Genomic DNA, 21,938 nt, shown 5'->3' with positions numbered 1-21,938 from the left:
GACAGTCCCATTCTCTATGAGGAGGAAGGATATCAGCAGAAGCTTTACTGAACACATCCGTGAAATCTTGATATGGAGGAGGTGGAACATCAGACGACCTGGGGGAGGAAGAACAGACAGGCAATACTTTAAACAAACATGTCTCAGCACAGGAGGAACCCCATGCCAGGATTTGCGTAGTCGTCCAATCAATTGTAGGATTGTGAAGACGGAGCCATGGAAGGCCCAGGACCACAGGATGTGTGGCTCTTGGAATCACTAAAAAAGAAATAAGTTCGGAATGAAGAACTCCCACTCTCAGACGAACTGGTAGAGTCCTTAAAGAAATAACTGCATAAAAAATTTTGCTGCCATCCACGGCAGTTAAAGAAATGGACGAAGGAAGTCTCTCGGTGGGTAGGGACCACCGTTTAACATAGGCTTCGGTAATAAAGTTCCCAGCCGCTCCGGAATCAAGGAGGGCAATGACGTTCCGATAACGTTGAGCAACTTGAAGCGAGACTGGGAGATTACAATCTTGAGGAGATGGAGAGGAGATCATTACTCCTAGCCGGCCCTCTCCTTGGCGAGCTAGGATTTGGAGTTTCCCGGACGTTTGGGACAGGCATTAATGGTGTGAGACGGAGCTGCACAATAGAGACAGAGAAACTCGGAGAGACGTCTTCGGCGCTCAGCAGGAGTTAAACGGGAACGGCCAAGTTGCATGGGCTCATCTTTAGATGGTGACAGTTGACGAGGAGGAGGAGCAGAAGATTTTGGAGCAGATGATCTTCCACGCTCAGTTGCTCTCTCTCTGAAACGTAAATCAACTTTCGTGCAGAGTGAGATTAGCTCATCTAACTTAGAAGGTAAGTCTCTGGTAGCTAACTCATCTTTAATACGCTCAGATAAGCCATGCCAGAATGCAGCATACAGGGCCTCGTCGTTCCATGCCAGTTCGGATGCCAGGATCTGGAACTGTATCAGATATTGTCCTACAGTACGTGACCCCTGGCGTAAACAGAGAATCTCGGATGAAGCTGAGGTTACCCGGCCTGGCTCGTCGAAGATGCGCCTGAATGTTGACACGAAGGCAGTGTAGGAAGATAGCAGGGTGTCGGACCTCTCCCATAACGGTGATGCCCAATCAAGGGCTGAGCCACTGAGAAGAGAAATAATGTAGGCAATTTTTGTACGGTCACTGGGAAAATTGCCAGGTTGTAGCTCAAACTGAATCTCACACTGGTTGAGAAATCCCCTGCAGAATCTTGGAGATCCGTCAAATTTTGCTGGCGTTGGAAGATGAAGACGTGGAGCAGAAATGGGTAAGGTGGGTGGGGTTATAGCTGGAGTCACTGTGGTTGACGCACCAGACGCGCCTGATCCACGGAGAGTTGTCTGAATCCCATCCAGCCGAGTAGAGAGATCCTGGAGACAGCGGATGATGTGGCCCTGTGCAGCCTCCTGATGTTCTAGTCGGGCTGCCAGTTCTTGCATCGGCCTGGCCGCTTGATCCTGGTCTCCGGCTGGATTCATTAGGTCAGTGCTTACTGTCACAACTGAGGGCCTGAGCTGACGGGAGGCAGCCTCAGTTGTAGGGGCTGAGATGTACCGGAACCTGGGAGGTTGTATCAGACCCCTGGACATGTAAGTAACATGAATAATAACTGCCCGAAGGCGTGACCACGACAACTTGGATAAAAGTCAATGATGTTTATTATGACAACTCCGCAACACAGCAGCAGTAAAAGAAAACGTAAAAGTCAGCAAAGAATAAATACAGTTCCTGGGTACTACAGGATGGCAGGAGCCACAGGGCACTGGTAGTGTGAGATAGTTCTTATGATCTTCTAGATGGAAAGTCCTTACCAGGCCCGACTGTAGCAATGGAGATAACCCAGGATTGTGCCAGCTGGTGTTCCAGGAAAAGCTGGGTTGCTGAAGATAAAACAGCTGCTGTGGATACTGGCTGGAACCAGACTGTTGTTAGCACGGAGTGGATACTGGCTGGAACCAGTTAAATAATAAATGAACTTGGGAGCGATGAAATATGAACTGAAATGTAGAACTTGAGAGCGGAGAAATAATAATACCGGTGGAGAGTGGTAAAGTGTAGAAAGGACACCGGCCCTTTAAGGGAAGCTGTACTCTGCTGGAAGCTGAGCTGGAAGCAGGTAATGTTGTAGCTGGAAACAGATGAATCCACAATGGATTGGAGAGTCAGGCTACACCGCAGGTGGAATGCTGGTGCGGGTCTCTATGGTGGAAGTCTTGAGACAGGAGCTGGAACCTGGAAGACAATCTCAGGAGAGAGACAAACAGGAACTAGGTTTGACAACCAAAGCACTGACGCCTTCCTTGCTCAGGCACAGTGTATTTATACCTGCAGCAAGGAAGGGATTGGCTAGGCAATTATGCAGATTATCAATACTGAGAACAGATTGGTGGAAATGATCAGCTGACAGAATCCAAGATGGCTGCGCCCATGCAGACACTTGGAGGGAAGTTTGGTTTGTAATCCATGTGGTAATGAAAACAGTAATGGCGGCGCCGGCCACCGGAGACAGGAGGCGCCAGGCTGACAGATGCACATCCAACCACGCGGACACAGCGGAGGCCGCGGCTGACGTAATCGCCACTCAGACACTCTGCATGCAGAAGTTCAGGGACGGCGGCGGAGGCCGCGGGAGACGCCATGCCAGGTGTAATATGGCGTTTACTGTGACAGCGTCCCAGAGTGACAGGAGAGGATACAGGAATGTACACATCAGGATAACAGATGGGATCCGGTCCTGGAGCGCTGAGCCAGCCTTAGGAGGCATCTGATGGGTAAGAAATGGCGTCCAGATACCCGGATCGTGACACATAATATGTAATTTTATTTCCTTTTTAACTTCCCCCTTGATGCTGGACATGCCCACTATCTGGAAAGTCTTGGGGGGAGGGTGCTGCTGCCATGGCCCATGGCTAGACCTTACACCTCTGGTGCTGCCCATGTGGGGCCACTAGTACAAATTTTTCCAGGGCCGCTTTTTGTTCCCAATCCGCCCCTGCCCACAGCCTAACCCTACCCCTGGAGCCTAAACCTAACCTCCCCCCAAACCCCTCCTCCCAACAGCTTACCTCTCCGGTGGCCCGGCAGTCACTCATTCAGGATCCCATCTGTTGGGATGCCGGCAGCGGGATTGAGACTCCATTTGGGATGCCGCCGCTGGGATTCCGTGCAGTGTCTGGATTTCGGAGTCGAGATTTCAACTGCCGGGATCCTAACTGTATCCCTATTAAAGAATGGATATTGGCATTTAAACCACCGACCTACAGTAGGTTACCTTTTTTTTCCCCTTCAATATCAGAATGCTATTACAATGTAAATATCATGTGTCAGTTCTCATATATAAAGCATTCAATTTGTAACTATTTTGTTAAATTAATAGTAACAAGCGTTTGTCACTAATTACACTGGATGATATACATTGTATAATATTTTAGCTGCTTTGTGCTGACAGCTCACACACAGTGAATCCACTTGTCAGCAGTACACAGCAGATTTTAATTCAACACTTTATTATCTCACAATTACTTCTCTATCATTTGAATATTTTGCCTACTTGAGCCCTACTTAGAGGACATTATTCACTTATTGGTAAACACTGATTGAGTGATAAAATTTTGAACACTGGTTATAATATGTATTAAGTAATGTCTATCTATCTATCTATCTATCTATCTATCTATCTATCTATCTATCTATCTATCTATCTATCTATCTATCTATCTATCTATCTATACAGTGTCGGACTGGGGCATATAGGGCCCACCGTGGGGATGCAGTGGTAGGGGCCCATGTTTAGGGGTGTGGCCAGTCTGCAGAGGGGGTGTGGCCTGCCACCTCATTGGTTTGACTAACCATTAGACAGTGCTATGTCTGGGCCCCTTCATAAATATATACAGTAAATGCAGCTGCTGTATACATGATAATGTACCAGATTAATAACAGATTAATAACAGCAATGCACTGTAGAAAATACACCATAGTCCAGTATAAGGTAACATATGTATAATGTGTAATTCCAGTGCACAGTCTGGAACCTGATCCTTAGAGCAGGAGGTGGGCCCACCGGTGGTTTCCCCTGTACCCTTGTGGGCCAGTTCAAGCCTGTATGTATGTATGTATATATATATATATATATATATATATATATAGCAGAAGGACAGTGAGTGCCATTATATATGCATGGATATATATATATATATATATGAGTGTGTATGTATGTATATATATATATATATATATATGTGTGTGTGTGTGTATATATATATATATATATATATATATATATATATACAGTAAGGTTATAATACCTTTATCTTAACACATACCCAATAAAAATTGATTTTAATTAATTTCACCACTAAAAAGGACAGGAGTGCGCCTCTTTTAAACTAACTCCTTATGTTTCTCTTCAAGTTTGTATAATCTTTAAATGTACAATCCTAAAGGGTACAGCCATCAGAGATTATTCATAGCATAGTGTATTTGTTTCGCCCATATATAGCATAGTCACAATTGGAAAAAAAGGTGGTTTAAATCCATTTTCTTTTTGAGCCATCTAACCAGACAACATCTGTCTGTCTCAGCAGGTGACGGCGGATGGAGCAGCGTGACGTCCGAGGGATCCGGGTAGCATCTGACTGTCCTTAGGACGCTCAATACTGCTCGGCTTCAAAAAAATCACAGGGCCGCCTGATTCCTCAATCCCCAGGATTGGAGCTTCCAATCCCGGGATTGAATCCCTGCCGTATTTTGGCCGAAATCCCGGGATCCCGCCGATCCCACTATTGGCACCCTACTGACACCCCTGATTTTCTAGTCATGGATTTACAGACAGAGGAAGTTTTAGTCTACACTCTACATGTAACTGTGTTATGAATCAATCCCCATGGTTATATTGAATTACTTACTAGGTAGTAATAGGCAATGCACTGTGGTAGCTATTGCTTTGCTTTGCTAAATTGAGATTGTTTGGCTACCTTTTGCCATTCCCCGGACAGGCTGGCACCTCAACGAGCTGTTTGTTTATTTAGTTATATTAGTTTCCTCATTCTTTGTGCTGGGAATTCCCCCCCCACACCAAACTGATTAAACACAACTATTAACCGTTACCATCAGGGAATGCAAAGATCAGTACAATACAACTCTATCCATTTTATATACCTCGACTGTGACCCTCTTAAAAGCAGAACCCCTTTTAATTCAGAACAAATTCTCATAGTAACATAACTTTTCTCTTACGTCCTAGAGGATGCTGGGGACTCCGTAAGGACCATGGGGATTGACGGGCTCCGCAGGAGACATGGGCACTAAGAAAGAACTTTAGGTATGGGTGTGCACTGGCTCCTCCCTCTATGCCCCTCCTCCAGACCTCAGTTTATTACTGTGCCTAGAGGAGACTGGGTGCATTACAGGGAGCTCTCCTGAGTTTTCCTGAAAATAAAGTATTTTGTTAGGTTTTTTATTTTCAGGGAGCCTGCTGGCAACAGACTCCCTGCAGCGAGGGACTGAGGAGAGAGAAACAGACCTACTTTAATGTCAGGCTCTGTTTCTTAGGCTACTGGACACTAGAGATGAGCGCCGGAAATTTTTCGGGTTTTGTGTTTTGGTTTTGGGTTCGGTTCCGCGGCCGTGTTTTGGGTTCGACTGCGTTTTGGCAAAACCTCACCGAATTTTTTTTGTCGGATTCGGGTGTGTTTTGGATTCGGGTGTTTTTTTCCAAAAAACCTAAAAAACAGCTTAAATCATAGAATTTGGCGGTCATTTTGATCCCAAAGTATTATTAACCTCAAAAACCATAATTTCCACTCATTTTCAGTCTATTCTGAATACCTCACACCTCACAATATTATTTTTAGTCCTAAAATTTGCACCGAGGTCGCTGTGTGAGTAAGATAAGCGACCCTAGTGGCCGACACAAACACCGGGCCCATCTAGGAGTGGCACTGCAGTGTCACGCAGGATGGCCCTTCCAAAAAACCCTCCCCAAACAGCACATGACGCAAAGAAAAAAAGAGGCGCAATGAGGTAGCTGTGTGAGTAAGATTAGCGACCCTAGTGGCCGACACAAACACCGGGCCCATCTAGGAGTGGCACTGCAGTGTCACGCAGGATGTCCCTTCCAAAAAACCCTCCCCAAACAGCACATGACGCAAAGAAAAAAAGAGGCGCAATGAGGTAGCTGTGTGAGTAAGATAAGCGACCCTAGTGGCCGACACAAACACCGGGCCCATCTAGGAGTGTCACTGCAGTGTCACGCAGGATGTCCCTTCCAAAAAACCCTCCCCAAACAGCACATGACGCAAAGAAAAAAAGAGGCGCAATGAGGTAGCTGTGTGAGTAAGATAAGCGACCCTAGTGGCCGACACAAACACCGGGCCCATCTAGGAGTGGCACTGCAGTGTCACGCAGGATGTCCCTTCCAAAAAACCCTCCCCAAACAGCACATGACGCAAAGAAAAAGAAAAGAAAAAAGAGGTGCAAGATGGAATTGTCCTTGGGCCCTCCCACCCACCCTTATGTTGTATAAACAGGACATGCACACTTTAACCAACCCATCATTTCAGTGACAGGGTCTGCCACACGACTGTGACTGATATGACGGGTTGGTTTGGACCCCCACCAAAAAAGAAGCAATTAATCTCTCCTTGCACAAACTGGCTCTACAGAGGCAAGATGTCCACCTCATCATCATCCTCCGATATATCACCGTGTACATCCCCCTCCTCACAGATTATCAATTCGTCCCCACTGGAATCCACCATCTCAGCTCCCTGTGTACTTTGTGGAGGCAATTGCTGCTGGTCAATGTCTCCACGGAGGAATTGATTATAATTCATTTTAATGAACATCATCTTCTCCACATTTTCTGGATGTAACCTCGTACGCCGATTGCTGACAAGGTGAGCGGCGGCACTAAACACTCTTTCGGAGTACACACTTGTGGGAGGGCAACTTAGGTAGAATAAAGCCAGTTTGTGCAAGGGCCTCCAAATTGCCTCTTTTTCCTGCCAGTATAAGTACGGACTGTGTGACGTGCCTACTTGGATGCGGTCACTCATATAATCCTCCACCATTCTTTCAATGGGGAGAGAATCATATGCAGTGACAGTAGACGACATGTCCGTAATCGTTGTCAGGTCCTTCAGTCCGGACCAGATGTCAGCATCAGCAGTCGCTCCAGACTGCCCTGCATCACCGCCAGCGGGTGGGCTCGGAATTCTGAGCCTTTTCCTCGCACCCCCAGTTGCGGGAGAATGTGAAGGAGGAGATGTTGTTGACAGGTCGCGTTCCGCTTGACTTGACAATTTACTCACCAGCAGGTGTTTGAACCCCAGCAGACTTGTGTCTGCCGGAAAGAGAGATCCAAGGTAGGCTTTAAATCTAGGATCGAGCACGGTGGCCAAAATGTAGTGCTCTGATTTCAACAGATTGACCACCCGTGAATCCTTGCTAAGCGAATTAAGGGCTCCATCCACAAGTCCCACATGCCTAGCGGAATCGCTCCGTGTTAGCTCCTCCTTCAATGTCTCCAGCTTCTTCTGCAAAAGCCTGATGAGGGGAATGACCTGACTCAGGCTGGCAGTGTCTGAACTGACTTCACGTGTGGCAAGTTCAAAGGGCATCAGAACCTTGCACAACGTTGAAATCATTCTCCACTGCGCTTGAGACAGGTGCATCCCACCTCCTATATCGTGCTCAATTGTATAGGCTTGAATGGCCTTTTGCTGCTCCTCCAACCTCTGAAGCATATACAGGGTTGAATTCCACCTCGTTACCACTTCTTGCTTCAGATGATGGCAGGGCAGGTTCAGTAGTTTTTGGTGGTGCTCCAGTTTTCTGTACGTGGTGCCTGTACGCCGAAAGTGTCCCGCAATTCTTCTGGCCACCGACAGCATCTCTTGCACGCCCCTGTCGTTTTTTAAAAAATTCTGCAGCACCAAATTCAAGGTATGTGCAAAACATGGGACGTGCTGGAATTGGCCCAGATTTAATGCACACACAATATTGCTGGCGTTGTCCGATGCCACAAATCCACAGGAGAGTCCAATTGGGGTAAGCCATTCCGCGATGATCTTCCTCAGTTGCCGTAAGAGGTTTTCAGCTGTGTGCGTATTCTGGAAACCGGTGATACAAAGCGTAGCCTGCCTAGGAAAGAGTTGGCGTTTGCGAGATGCTGCTACTGGTGCCGCCGCTGCTGTTCTTGCGGCGGGAGTCCATACATCTACCCAGTGGGCTGTCACAGTCATATAGTCCTGACCCTGCCCTGCTCCACTTGTCCACATGTCCGTGGTTAAGTGGACATTGGGTACAGCTGCATTTTTTAGGACACTGGGGACTCTTTTTCTGAGGTCTGTGTACATTTTCGGTATCGCCTGCCTAGAGAAATGGAACCTAGATGGTATTTGGTACCGGGGACACAGTACCTCCAACAAGTCTCTAGTTGGCTCTGCAGTAATGATGGATACCGGAACCATGTTTCTCACCACCCAGGATGTCAAGGCCTCAGTTATCCGCTTTGCAGTAGGATGACTGCTGTGATATTTCATCTTCCTCGCAAAGGACTGTTGGACAGTCAATTGCTTGGTGGAAGTAGTAAAAGTGGTCTTACGACTTCCCCTCTGGGATGACCATCGACTCCCAGCAGCAACAACAGCAGCGCCAGCAGCAGTAGGCGTTACACGCAAGGATGCATCGGAGGAATCCCAGGCAGGAGAGGACTCGTCAGAATTGCCAGTGACATGGCCTGCAGGACTATTGGCATTCCTGGGGAAGGAGGAAATTGACACTGAGGGAGTTGGTGGGGTGGTTTGCGTGAGCTTGGTTACAAGAGGAAGGGATTTACTGGTCAGTGGACTGCTTCCGCTGTCGGCCCAAGTTTTTGAACTTGTCACTGACTTATTATGAATGCGCTGCAGGTGACGTATAAGGGAGGATGTTCCGAGGTGGTTAACGTCCTTACCCCTACTTATTACAGCTTGACAAAGGGAACACACGGCTTGACACCTGTTGTCCGCATTTCTGGTGAAATACTTCCACACCGAAGAGCTGATTTTTTTGGTATTTTCACCAGGCATGTCAACGGCCATATTCCTACCACGGACAACAGGTGTCTCCCCGGGTGCCTGACTTAAACAAACCACCTCACCATCAGAATCCTCCTGGTCAATTTCCTCCCCAGCGCCAGCAACACCCATATCCTCCTCATCCTGGTGTACTTCAACACTGACATCTTCAATCTGACTATCAGGAACTGGACTGCGGGTGCTCCTTCCATCACTTGCAGGGGGCGTGCAAATGGTGGAAGGCGCATGCTCTTCACGTCCAGTGTTGGGAAGGTCAGGCATCGCAACCGACACAATTGGAGTCGGACTCTCCTTGTGGATTTGGGATTTCGAAGAACGCACAGTTCTTTGCGGTGCTACTGCTTTTGCCAGCTTTAGTCTTTTCATTTTTCTAGCGAGAGGCTGAGTGCTTCCATCCTCATGTGAAGCTGAACCACTAGCCATGAACATAGGCCAGGGCCTCAGCCGTTCCTTGCCACTCCGTGTGGTAAATGGCATATTGGCAAGTTTACGCTTCTCCTCCGACAATTTTATTTTAGGTTTTGGAGTCCTTTTTTTACTAATATTTGGTGTTTTGGATTTGACATGCTCTGTACTATGACATTGGGCATCGGCCTTGGCAGACGACGTTGCTGGCATTTCATCGTCTCGGCCATGACTAGTGGCAGCAGCTTCAGCACGAGGTGGAAGTGGATCTTGATCTTTCCCTAATTTTGGAACCTCAACATTTTTGTTCTCCATATTTTAATAGGCACAACTAAAAGGCACCTCAGGTAAACAATGGAGATGGATGGATTGGATACTAGTATACAATTATGGACGGGCTGCCGAGTGCCGACACAGAGGTAGCCACAGCCGTGAACTACCGCACTGTACTGTGTCTGCTGCTAATATATAGACTGGTTGATAAAGAGATAGTATACTCGTAGCTAGTATGTATGTATAAAGAAAGAAAAAAAAACCACGGTTAGGTGGTATATACAATTATGGACGGGCTGCCGAGTGCCGACACAGAGGTAGCCACAGCCGTGAACTACCGCACTGTACTGTGTCTGCTGCTAATATAGACTGGTTGATAAAGAGATAGTATACTCGTAACTAGTATGTATGTATAAAGAAAGAAAAAAAAAACCACGGTTAGGTGGTATATACAATTATGGACGGGCTGCCGAGTGCCGACACAGAGGTAGCCACAGCCGTGAACTACCGCACTGTACTGTGTCTGCTGCTAATATATAGACTGGTTGATAAAGAGATAGTATACTCGTAACTAGTATGTATGTATAAAGAAAGAAAAAAAAACCACGGTTAGGTGGTATATACAATTATGGACGGGCTGCCGAGTGCCGACACAGAGGTAGCCACAGCCGTGAACTACCGCACTGTACTGTGTCTGCTGCTAATATATAGACTGGTTGATAAAGAGATAGTATACTCGTAACTAGTATGTATGTATAAAGAAAGAAAAAAAAACCACGGTTAGGTGGTATATACAATTATGGACGGGCTGCCGAGTGCCGACACAGAGGTAGCCACAGCCGTGAACTACCGCACTGTACTGTGTCTGCTGCTAATATAGACTGGTTGATAAAGAGATAGTATACTCGTAACTAGTATGTATGTATAAAGAAAGAAAAAAAACCACGGTTAGGTGGTATATACAATTATGGACGGGCTGCCGAGTGCCGACACAGAGGTAGCCACAGCCGTGAACTACCGCACTGTACTGTGTCTGCTGCTAATATAGACTGGTTGATAAAGAGATAGTATACTCGTAACTAGTATGACTATAAAGAAAGAAAAAAAAACCACGGTTAGGTGGTATATACAATTATGGACGGGCTGCCGAGTGCCGACACAGAGGTAGCCACAGCCGTGAACTACCGCACTATACTGTGTCTGCTGCTAATATATAGACTGGTTGATAAAGAGATAGTATACTCGTAACTAGTACTAGTATGTATGTATAAAGAAAGAAAAAAAAACCACGGTTAGGTGGTATATACAATTATGGACGGGCTGCCGAGTGCAGACACAGAGGTAGCCACAGCCGTGAACTACCGCACTGTACTGTGTCTGCTGCTAATATAGACTGGTTGATAAAGAGATAGTATACTCGTAACTAGTATGTATGTATAAAGAAAGAAAAAAAAACCACGGTTAGGTGGTATATACAATTATGGACGGGCTGCCGAGTGCCGACACAGAGGTAGCCACAGCCGTGAACTACCGCACTGTACTGTGTCTGCTGCTAATATATAGACTGGTTGATAAAGAGATAGTATACTCGTAACTAGTATGTATGTATAAAGAAAGAAAAAAAAACCACGGTTAGGTGGTATATACAATTATGGACGGGCTGCCGAGTGCCGACACAGAGGTAGCCACAGCCGTGAACTACCGCACTGTACTGTGTCTGCTGCTAATATATAGACTGGTTGATAAAGAGATAGTATACTCGTAACTAGTATGTATGTATAAAGAAAGAAAAAAAAACCACGGTTAGGTGGTATATACAATTATGGACGGGCTGCCGAGTGCCGACACAGAGGTAGCCACAGCCGTGAACTACCGCACTGTACTGTGTCTGCTGCTAATATAGACTGGTTGATAAAGAGATAGTATACTCGTAACTAGTATGTATGTATAAAGAAAGAAAAAAAAACCACGGTTAGGTGGTATATACAATTATGGACGGGCTGCCGAATGCCGACACAGAGGTAGCCACAGCCGTGAACTACCGCACTGTACTGTGTCTGCTGCTAATATAGACTGGTTGATAAAGAGATAGTATACTCGTAACTAGTATGACTATAAAGAAAGAAAAAAAAACCACGGTTAGGTGGTATATACAATTATGGACGGGCTGCCGAGTGCCGACACAGAGGTAGCCACAGCCGTGAACTACCGCACTGTACTGTGTCTGCTGCTAATATAGACTGGTTGATAAAGAGATAGTATACTACTAATATTATATATACTGGTGGTCAGGTCACTGGTCACTAGTCACACTGGCAGTGGCACTCCTGCAGCAAAAGTGTGCACTGTTTAATTTTAATATAATATTATGTACTCCTGGCTCCTGCTATAACCTATAACTGGCACTGCAGTGCTCCCCAGTCTCCCCCACAATTATAAGCTGTGTGAGCTGAGCACAGTCAGATATATATATACATTGATGCAGCACACTGGGCTGAGCAGTGCACACAGATATGGTATGTGACTGAGTCACTGTGTGTATCGTTTTTTTCAGGCAGAGAACGGATATATTAAATAAAACAAACAACTGCACTGTCTGGTGGTCACTGTGGTCGTCAGTCACTAAACTCTGCACTCTCTTCTACAGTATCACAGCCTCAGGTCAATCTCTCTCTCTCTCTCTCAACCCTAATCTAAATGGAGAGGACGCCAGCCACGTCCTCTCCCTATCAATCTCAATGCACGTGTGAAAATGGCGGCGACGCGCGGCTCCTTATATAGAATCCGAGTCTCGCGAGAATCCGACAGCGTCATGATGACATTCGGGCGCGCTCGGGTTAACCGAGCAAGGCGGGAGGATCCGAGTCTGCTCGGACCCGTGAAAAAAACATGAAGTTCGTGCGGGTTCGGATTCAGAGAAACCGAACCCGCTCATCTCTACTGGACACCATTAGCTCCAGAGGGAACGGAACGCAGGTCTCACCCCGCAGTTCGTCTCAGAGCCGCGCCGCCGTCCTCCTCGCAGAGCCGGAAGATAGAAGCCGGGTGAGTATGTGAAGAAAGAAGACTTCAGAGGCAGCAGAAGACTTCAGATCTTCACTGAGGTAACGCACAGCGGTAATGCTGTGCGCCATTGCTCCCACACAGCACACACACACTGCAGTCACTGTAAGGGTGCAGGGCGCAGGGGGAGCGCCCTGGGCAGCAATAAGGACCTCCAAATCTGGCAATAAGCATATATACAGGCTGGACACTGTATATAAAAGAGATCCCCCGCCAGTTTTTAAATTTTTCAGCGGGACAGAAGCCCGCCGCTGAGGGGGAGGAGCTTGTTCCTCAGCACTCACCAGCGCCATTTTCTCCACAGCACACCGCTGAGAGGAAGCTCCCCAGACTCTCCCCTGCTTACCACGGTGAAAGAGGGTTTTAAAGAGGGGGGGGGGGGCACATAATTTGGCGCAAATAGATAATTACAGCGCTACCTGGGTAAACATATAGTGGGTTTTTTCCTGGGTCATTAGCGCTGGGTGTGTGCTGGCATACTCTCTCTCTGTCTCTCCAAAGGGCCTTGTGGGGGAACTGTCTTCAGATAAGAGGTTTCCCTGAGTGTGTGGTGTGTCGGTACGCGTGTGTCGGCATGTCTGAGGTAGAAGGCTTTCCTAGCGAGGAGGTGGAGCAAATAAATGTGGTGTCTCCGTCGGCAACACCGACACCTGACTGGGTGGATATGTGGAATGTTTTAAGTGCTAATATGAATTTATTGCACAAAAGGTTGGACAAAGCTGAGTCCAGGAATTATGCAGAGAGTCAGGCCCTGCCTGCCCCTATGTCGCAGGGAACCTTGGGGTCTTAAAAGCGCCCACTATCCAAAATAGTAGATACTAATACCGACACGGATTCTGACTCCAGTGTCGACTACGAGGATGCAAAGTTACAGCCAAAATTGGCTAAAAGTATTCAATATATGATTATTGCAATAAAGGATGTTTTGCATATCACAGAGGAACCCCCTGTCCCTGACACGAGGGTACACATGTATAAGGAAAAGAAACCTGAGGTAACCTTTACCCCTTCTCATGAGCTGAACGAGTTATTTGAAAAGGCTTGGGAATCTCCAGACAAGAAACTGCAGATTCCCAAAAGGATTCTTATAGCGTATCCTTTCCCGGCTAAGGACAGGATACGGTGGGAATCCTCCCCAAGGGTAGACAAAGCGTTGACGCGCTTATCCAAAAAGGTAGCCCTGCCATCCCAAGATACGGCTACCCTCAGGGATCCTGCTGATCGCAAGCAGGAGGCTACCTTAAAGTCCATTTACACACACTCTGGTACATTACTCAGACCGGCAATAGCGTCGGCTTGGGTTTGTAGCGCTGTAGCAGCGCGGACAGATACCTTATCGGCGGAATTGGATACCCTGGATAAGGATACCATTTTATTGACCCTGGGTCATATAATAGATACTGTCTTATATATGAAGGATGCTCAAAGAGACATTGGCCTACTGGGTTCTAGAGTCAACGCTATGTCGATTTCTGCTAGACGAGTCCTATGGTCCGGCAATAGACAGGTGATGCCGACTCAAAGAGGCATATGGAGGTTTAACCTTACAGGGGTGATGAATTGTTTGGGGAAGGTCTCTCGGACCCGGTCTCCACAGCTACGGCAGGTAAATCAAATTTTTTGCGTATATATTCCCTCACACCCTAAGAAAGCACCACATTATCAAATGCAGTCCTTTCGGTCAAATAAAAACAAGAGAGTACGAGGATCGTCCTTTCTTGCCAGAGGTAAGGGCAGAGGGAAAAAGCTGCCAACCACAGCTAGTTCCCAGGAGCAGAAGTCCTCCCCGGCCTCTACAAAATCCACCGCATGACGCTGGGGCTCCGCTGACGGAGTCCGCCCCAGTGGGGACACGTCTTCGACTTTTCAGCCACATCTGGGTTCACTCACAGGTGGATCCCTGGGCAATAGAAATTGTTTCCCAGGGTTACAAGCTGGAATTCGAAGAGGTGCCTCCTCGCCGGTTTTTCAAATCGGCCCTACCAGCTTCTCCCCCAGAAAGGGAGATAGTTTTAAATGCAATTCAAAAATTGTGTCTTCAACAGGTGGTGGTCAAAGTTCCCCTGCTTCAACAAGGGAGGGGGTATTACTCAACCCTATTTGTAGTCCCGAAACCGGACGGTTCGGTCAGACCCATTTTAAATTTAAAATCCTTGAACCTATACTTAAAAAGGTTCAAGTTCAAGATGGAATCGCTCAGAGCGGTCATCGCCAGCCTAGAAGGGGGAGATTTTATGGTATCCCTGGACATAAAGGATGCATACCTTCATGTTCCCATATATCCACCTCATCAGGTGTACCTGAGATTTGCGGTACAGGATTGTCATTACCAATTTCAGACGTTGCCGTTTGGGCTTTCCACGGCCCCGAGGATTTTCACCAAGGTAATGGCGGAAATGATGGTGCTCCTGCGCAAGCAGGGTGTCACAATTATCCCGTACTTGGACGATCTCCTCATAAAAGCAAGATCAAGAGAGCAGTTGTTGAACAGCGTGTCACTTTCACTGAAGGTGTTACAGCAACACGGCTGGATTCTCAATATCCCGAAGTCATAGTTAGTTCCTACAGTACGACTCGTTTGATCTTCTTAGGCATGATTCTGGATACGGACCAGAAAAGGGTTTATCTTCCAATAGAAAAGGCCCAGGAACTCATGACTCTGGTCAGGGACCTATTGAAGCCAAAACAGGTGTCAGTGCATCACTGCACTCGAGTCCTGGGAAAGATGGTGGCATCGTACGAGGCCATTCCCTTCAGCAGGTTCCATGCGAGGACCTTCCAATGGGACCTACTAGACAAGTGGTCCAGATCACATCTACAGATTCATCGGTTGATCACCCTGTCCCCCAGGGCCAGGGTGTCTCTCCTGTGGTGGCTACAGAGTGCTCACCTTCTAGAGGGTCGCAGGTTCGCCATTCAGGACTGGATTCTGGTAACCACGGACGCGAGCCTCCGAGGTTGGGGAGCAGTCACACAGGGAAGAAACTTCCAAGGTATTTGGTCAAGTCAAGAGACTTGTCTTCACATCAATGTCCTGGAGCTGAGGGCCATATACAACACCCTTCGTCAAGCGGAGACTTTGCTTCGCGACCTACCGGTTCTGATCCAGTCAGACAATATCACCGCAGTGGCTCATGTAAACCGCCAAGGCGGCACAAGGAGCAGAGTGGCAATGGCGGAAGCCATCAGGATTCTTCGCTGGGCGGAAAATCATGTAGGCGCACTGTCAGCAGTGTTCATTCTGGGAGTGGACAACTGGGAAGCAGACTTCCTCAGCAGACACGATCTACATCCAGGAGAGTGGGGACTTCATCAGGAAGTCTTCGCACAGATTGCAAGTCAGTGGGGACTGCCCCAGATAGACATGATGGCGTCCCACCTCAACAAAAAACTACAGAGTTATTGCGCCAGGTCAAGAGACCCTCAGGCGGTGGCAGTGGACACCCTCATGACACCGTGGGTCTTCCAGTTGGTCTATGTGTTTCCTCCTCTTCCTCTCATCCCCAAGGTGTTGAGAATAATAAGAAAAAGAGGAGTACAGACAATTCTCATTGTTCCAGATTGGCCGCGAAGGGCCTGGTATCCGCATCTGCAGGAAATGCTCACATAAGATCCGTGGCCTCTTCCTCTAAGACAGGACCCGTTACAACAGGGGCCCTGTCTGTTCCAAGACTTATTGCGGCTGCGTTTGACGGCATGGCGGTTGTATGCCGGATCCTAGCGGAAAAGGGCTTTCCGGATGAGGTCATTCCTACTCTGATAAAGGCTAGGAAAGACGTGAAAGCTAAACATTATCACCGTATATGGCGAAAGTATGTTTCTTGGTGTGAGGCCAGGAATGCTCCTACGGAAGAATTCCATCTGGGCCATTTCCTTCACTTCCTACAGACTGGAGTGAATTTGGGCCTAAAATTAGGCTCCATTAAGGTTCAGATTTCAGCCCTATCCATTTTCTTTCAGAAGGAATTGGCTTCTCTCCCAGAAGTACAGACTTTTGTGAAGGGAGTGCTGCATATTCTGCCTCCTTTTGTACCTCCAGTGGCACCTTGGGACCTTAATGTGGTGTTGAGTTTCCTTAAGTCACACTGATTTGAACCACTTAAAACACTGGAGTTAAAATATCTCACTTGGAAAGTGGTCATGTTGTTAGCCTTGGCTTCGACTAGGCGAGTGTCGGAGTTGGCGGCTTTATCTCATAAAAGCCCCTATTTAGTTTTCCATATGGATAGAGCGGAATTGCGGACCCGTCCTCAATTCTTGCCTAAGGTGGTTTCGTCTTTTCATATGAACCAACCTATTGTGGTGCCTGTGGCTACGCGAGACTTGGAGGATTCCGAGTCCCTTGATGTGGTCAGGGCTTTGAAAATTTACGTGGCCAGAACGGCTAGGGTCAGGAAAACAGAGGCACTGTTTATCCTGTATGCAGCCAACAAGGTTGGCGCTCCTGCTTCCAAGCAGACTATTGCTCGCTGGATCTGTAACACGATTCAGCAGGCTCATTCTTCGGCTGGATTGCCGTTACCAAAATCAATATAGGCCCATTCCACCAGGAAAGTGGGCTCTTCTTGTGCGGCTGCCCGAGGGGTCTCGGCATTACAGCTGTGCCGAGCTGCTACTTGGTCGGGTTCAAACACTTTTGCTAAATTCTACAAGTTTGATACCCTGGCTGAGGAGGACCTCATGTTTGCTCAATCGGTTCTGCAGAGTCATCCGCACTCTTCCGCCCGTTTGGGAGCTTTGGTATAATCCCCATGGTCCTTACGGAGTTTCCAGCATCCTCTAGGATGTAAGAGAAAATAAGATTTTAAACCTACCGGTAAATGTTTTTCTCCTAGTCCGTAGAGGATCCCAAGTGCGGACTACTTCTGCAAGACTTGTATATAGTTTTTGCTTACATAAGGGTTATGTTACAGTTTTCCTCAGTCTCGGACTGATGCTGTGTTGTTTCATACTGTTAACTGGTTCGTATATCCCAAGTTATACGGTGTGGATGGTGTGGGCTGGTATGAATCTTGCCCTTAGATTAACTAAAATCCTTTCCTCGTACTGTCCGTCTCCTCTGGGCACAGTTTCTCTAACTGAGGTCAGGAGGAGGGGCATAGAGGGAGCAGCCAGTGCACACCCATACCTAAAGTTCTTTCTTAGTGCCCATGTCTCCTGCGGAGCCCGTCTATCCCCATGGTCCTTACGGAGTCCCCAGCATCCTCTACGGACTAGGAGAAAAAGATTTACCGGTAGGTTTAAAATCTTCTTTTCTGTCCTACTTTACTTCAGTATACTGAAGAGGATGAAAATGGACTCAACCTTGTTTCTGACTGCCAATACAGAATTGATGCCTCTGTCGGGACCAAGCTTACACAAATCCCAGATCCTGTACGTCATCATTAAGCCTTTGGTGCTTTGCCATCTGTAGCTGAAACACCCTCTCAGATTGGAGTTCTGCAGAATCTGTCTTTGCTTGGGCCTGGCAATCTGTTTTAGTAATTCTCTTTACAGCCTGTGGATTCTCTTGGTACTGACAGATAAGTTCCAACTTTGCTGCTGCCATAAGCTATGTGTGAACTTTAACTAGTACTGTCCAGTTGCCAGGGGGACCCAGAATAGGGTGGAGGAGTCTAATCACGCTGATGGTTTTCACCAGGGACCCCTGCAAGGGAGTTTGGGCTTCGCTGTTCCTGATGTGCAGGTCGCATCCCCCTGCCTCATCACCCAGTACTAGCACTCGAGGACTTTGTCTGAATGGAGAGGCAGGAAACTAGCAGGCAAGATCTGGAAATCTTAGATGCAGGATGGTTATAGTACAGTATAGGTTCAGAACTGTGGGTTGAATAGCAAACTGGAATCGATGACAGATAATGAACTGGAACTAATGGCAGGTATCAAAATGGAACCAATGGCAGATATCAGACTGGAACCGAGATATCGGACTGGAACCAGTGACAGATATTGGACTAGCACAGATGGCAGATATCAGTCTGGAACCAATGATAAATATTGTACTGGAGCTGATGGCCGATATCGGACTGGAACGGAGGACAGATAACGGACTAGAACCAATGACAGATATCGGACTGGAACCAATGACAGATATCGGACTTGAACAGGCGGCAGATATTGGACTGGAACTGGTGGCAGACATTTGACTGGAACCAATGGCAGATATCGGACTGAAACCGGTGATAGATGTTGCAGGAACCGATGATAGATACTGTATCAGACTGGAGCCAGTGACAGATATTGGACTGGAAGCGATGGAGAAATTATCGGACTGGGAATGATGAAGCAAGTATCGGACCGGAACCAATTGGAGCCTAGTGGTGCAGCAGGATGGAGATCTGCACTGAAGTCACTGAGAAGGATGAGAATCCACAGGAGCTTTATAAAAGACACACAGCTAGACTGTGGATATCATTGCACTGGCCACTTGAGACTTCATGGACTGACCCTTTTATACCTGCTGGGAAGCAGGAGTAGGCTGCTGCAATCAGCTGGCCTTAGAGCAGCATCTGGATTGGCTGCAGAGAGTCAGCTGACTGAATCCAACATGGCTGTGCCCATGTCTGGGTTTTGCAGGGAACTCTGGCATTCAGGACTCTTAGCGGAGTCAGCTGGGAACGAAGTGCAGAGAGGCCAGTTGGTCGGGATAACACTGCTGAGCTCAGGATTCTGCAGGTTACTCAAACAGGACAACTCTATGAGGTGGTTAATCAGGAGATTCAGCAGCTAGTAACACACAGTGCAGCTTCTATGCTGAGCCAACCGCTTAGATCAGGCTTTTTCAACCAGTGTGCCGTGGCACACTAGTGTGCCGCGACCAGTTGCAAGGTGTGCTGCGGAGCCAGAGCAGCTTCCTGCACCTTCAGGGTGAACTGTTGGCCTGGGCTCTTCTTAGAGTATCAGTCGTGCTCCGGCTGTGACGTATGCCTTGAAGACGTGGTGGAGTGATATCATAGGTCACGGCCGCCGCTTCTCACCACCCAGCCAGCCCACACACCTGCACACACATCTTCCAGTTCCTGCCTGCATACACAGCTTTCCTAGCCCACCCACATCCACTCCTGCCCGACCGCCCGCTGCTCAGTATTCGCAGCACTCCACTATGAACAATCCGCGCCACTGAGGGACAGGGAGGACAGCTGACCGGTAGGGGCTAATATTTTTTTTTTTTTTTTTTGGGGGGGGGGGGTTTCCTGTGGGGAACAATAGGATTTATGTGGGGAGAATAAGGATTTATGTAGGGAGCAATATGATTTATGTGGGGAGCAATGTGATTGTTTTTTCTGTGTAGGCCAATGTATGTGTAGATTATTTTTTACTATGAGGGCCAATGTGTGTTTTTTGTTTTTTTCTGTGGGGAACTGATGGTGTGCCTTGGCAGTTTTAAAATATTGTTCGGTGTGCCGCGAGTAAAATAGGTTGAAAATCACTGATCTATACTGTATTCCAAGTTCCGTAGAGTGGGATATTTGCAGATTGCATTTGGAAACCCCCCTCTAGAAATCCTGCGTTTGCCCCTGGACGTGAGCTATATTTTTGTGTTCAAAAAACGTTGTTTCATTTTTTCTTTTACCTGTCCCAGGTGATTATGATGATAAGGTGTTTGAATACTTTGCATGCAGTGTGAAGGCTGTCACCAGCGGCCAGGCAAGCCTTGTTCTTCATTGTCATATAAATCCCTTATATTACACACACCCTCTCTGAGATAACAGCACAGTCAGGAACCCTCAGGAAACACAATGACAGTTCTCAGAAACTCCAACTGCAGTGTGTATTTGGTACACGGACAGGGAATTACCTCTAGGTGATATGTTTGTGAGGGTTTTCGCACTAAGTCACTGACCCGCCAGGGAAAATACTGCTGAAATACTGCTAATAAATTCTAGCAATGAAATACACAGTGCATGAGCTCTCTGTTTGTTTTCCAGGTGGAAGCAGAAAGGGAAATTCTTATTAAATCTACTCACCATCGAATGATTTTTCCAGTCTGTCGAGTGTGTGCGTAGCCCATTTTTGAACTCTCATCAACAATTCTGGGTAAGACATGGGAGTTTTTTCAACTACCTAACCACACTTAAAATGTCCAATCTCATCCGATCTTGGAAGAGATAAAGTGTTGGGCCGGGCCAGTATCTGGAGGGTGACCCACAGAGAATATCCAGTGTAGTAGATTAAGGCAAATTTAAATCCAGCCTAAGGTTGACAGCAGATTCATACATTTTCTAGATTTCATCCTTATTTTGATTTCCTTTTCACATCCATCACCTTTTGATATTGTTGGTCAGAATTGTGAAGTAGAAATTAATTTCCAATACGGTTTATATACTGAGCTAGACAATTTAAACATATCCTAGAGGGCGCCGCTGTCCAATTCCCTAATATAAGGTCTAATGGTATCCTGCTGCATATTAGGCTATTATGCCCTAATCAGTCTTATGTTTTTAGATTGTCTGTTTATCATGTATATGCAAATGATATGAGTATGAATTTTGCATGGTATAGTGGACAAAGGGCTCATTAATAATTTCTGTATATAAAAATTATTTTACATTGAGTTAATTAAAAGTTACGTTTTAACTTAAATATGTTTTTTTTTAACGAGTGCGCCAACAAAGGGTCTTTCTTTCTTGTCCTTAGTACATTGACTAACCAGCAGTACCTTACTGTACCCTGGTGCACCACCAACTAATTACAACTAGTGATGAGCGGGTTCAGTTTCTCGGAATCCGAACCCCCCCGAACTTCACCCATTTTACACGGGTCCGAGGCATACTCGGATACTCCAGTATTGCTCGGTTAACCCGAGCGCGCCCGAACGTCATAATCCCGTGGTCGGATTCTCGCGAGATTCGGATTCTATATAAGGAGCCGCGCGTCGCCGCCATTTTTCACTCGTGCATTGGAAATGATAGTGAGAGGACGTGGCTGGCGTCCTCTCAGTTTTGTTCAGGGGGCTGCAAATATCTGTGCTCACTGCTATTGTGGGGACTGGGGACCAGCAGTATTATATAGGAGGAGTACAGTGCAGAGTTTTGCTGACCAGTGACCACCAGTATTATACGTTCTCTGCCTGAAAAACGCTC

The 21,938-nt window shown here is 47.1% G+C and overlaps 1 long non-coding RNA gene across 3 annotated transcripts in view; it reads left to right on the top strand.

The window, feature by feature from the left end:
• LOC134965830 (uncharacterized) overlaps positions 1 to 21,938 on the top strand; it is a 107,684-nt gene that overhangs the window by 72,523 nt on the left and 13,223 nt on the right. For 2 of the 3 annotated variants that reach the window (XR_010188518.1, XR_010188519.1), the window contains exon 3: positions 20,784 to 20,892. This is a non-coding gene — a long non-coding RNA (uncharacterized LOC134965830). Of the gene's footprint in view, positions 1 to 5,279; positions 5,358 to 20,783; positions 20,893 to 21,938 lie in introns of all 3 variants that reach the window. The other variant, XR_010188520.1, reaches the window with a different exon arrangement.

Source organism: Pseudophryne corroboree, chromosome 10, assembly GCF_028390025.1.
Source record: "Pseudophryne corroboree isolate aPseCor3 chromosome 10, aPseCor3.hap2, whole genome shotgun sequence".
Lineage (NCBI taxonomy): Eukaryota > Metazoa > Chordata > Amphibia > Anura > Myobatrachidae > Pseudophryne > Pseudophryne corroboree.
Note: the sequence above shows the minus strand (reverse complement) of the source record. Positions and strands in the feature narration are given on the sequence as shown.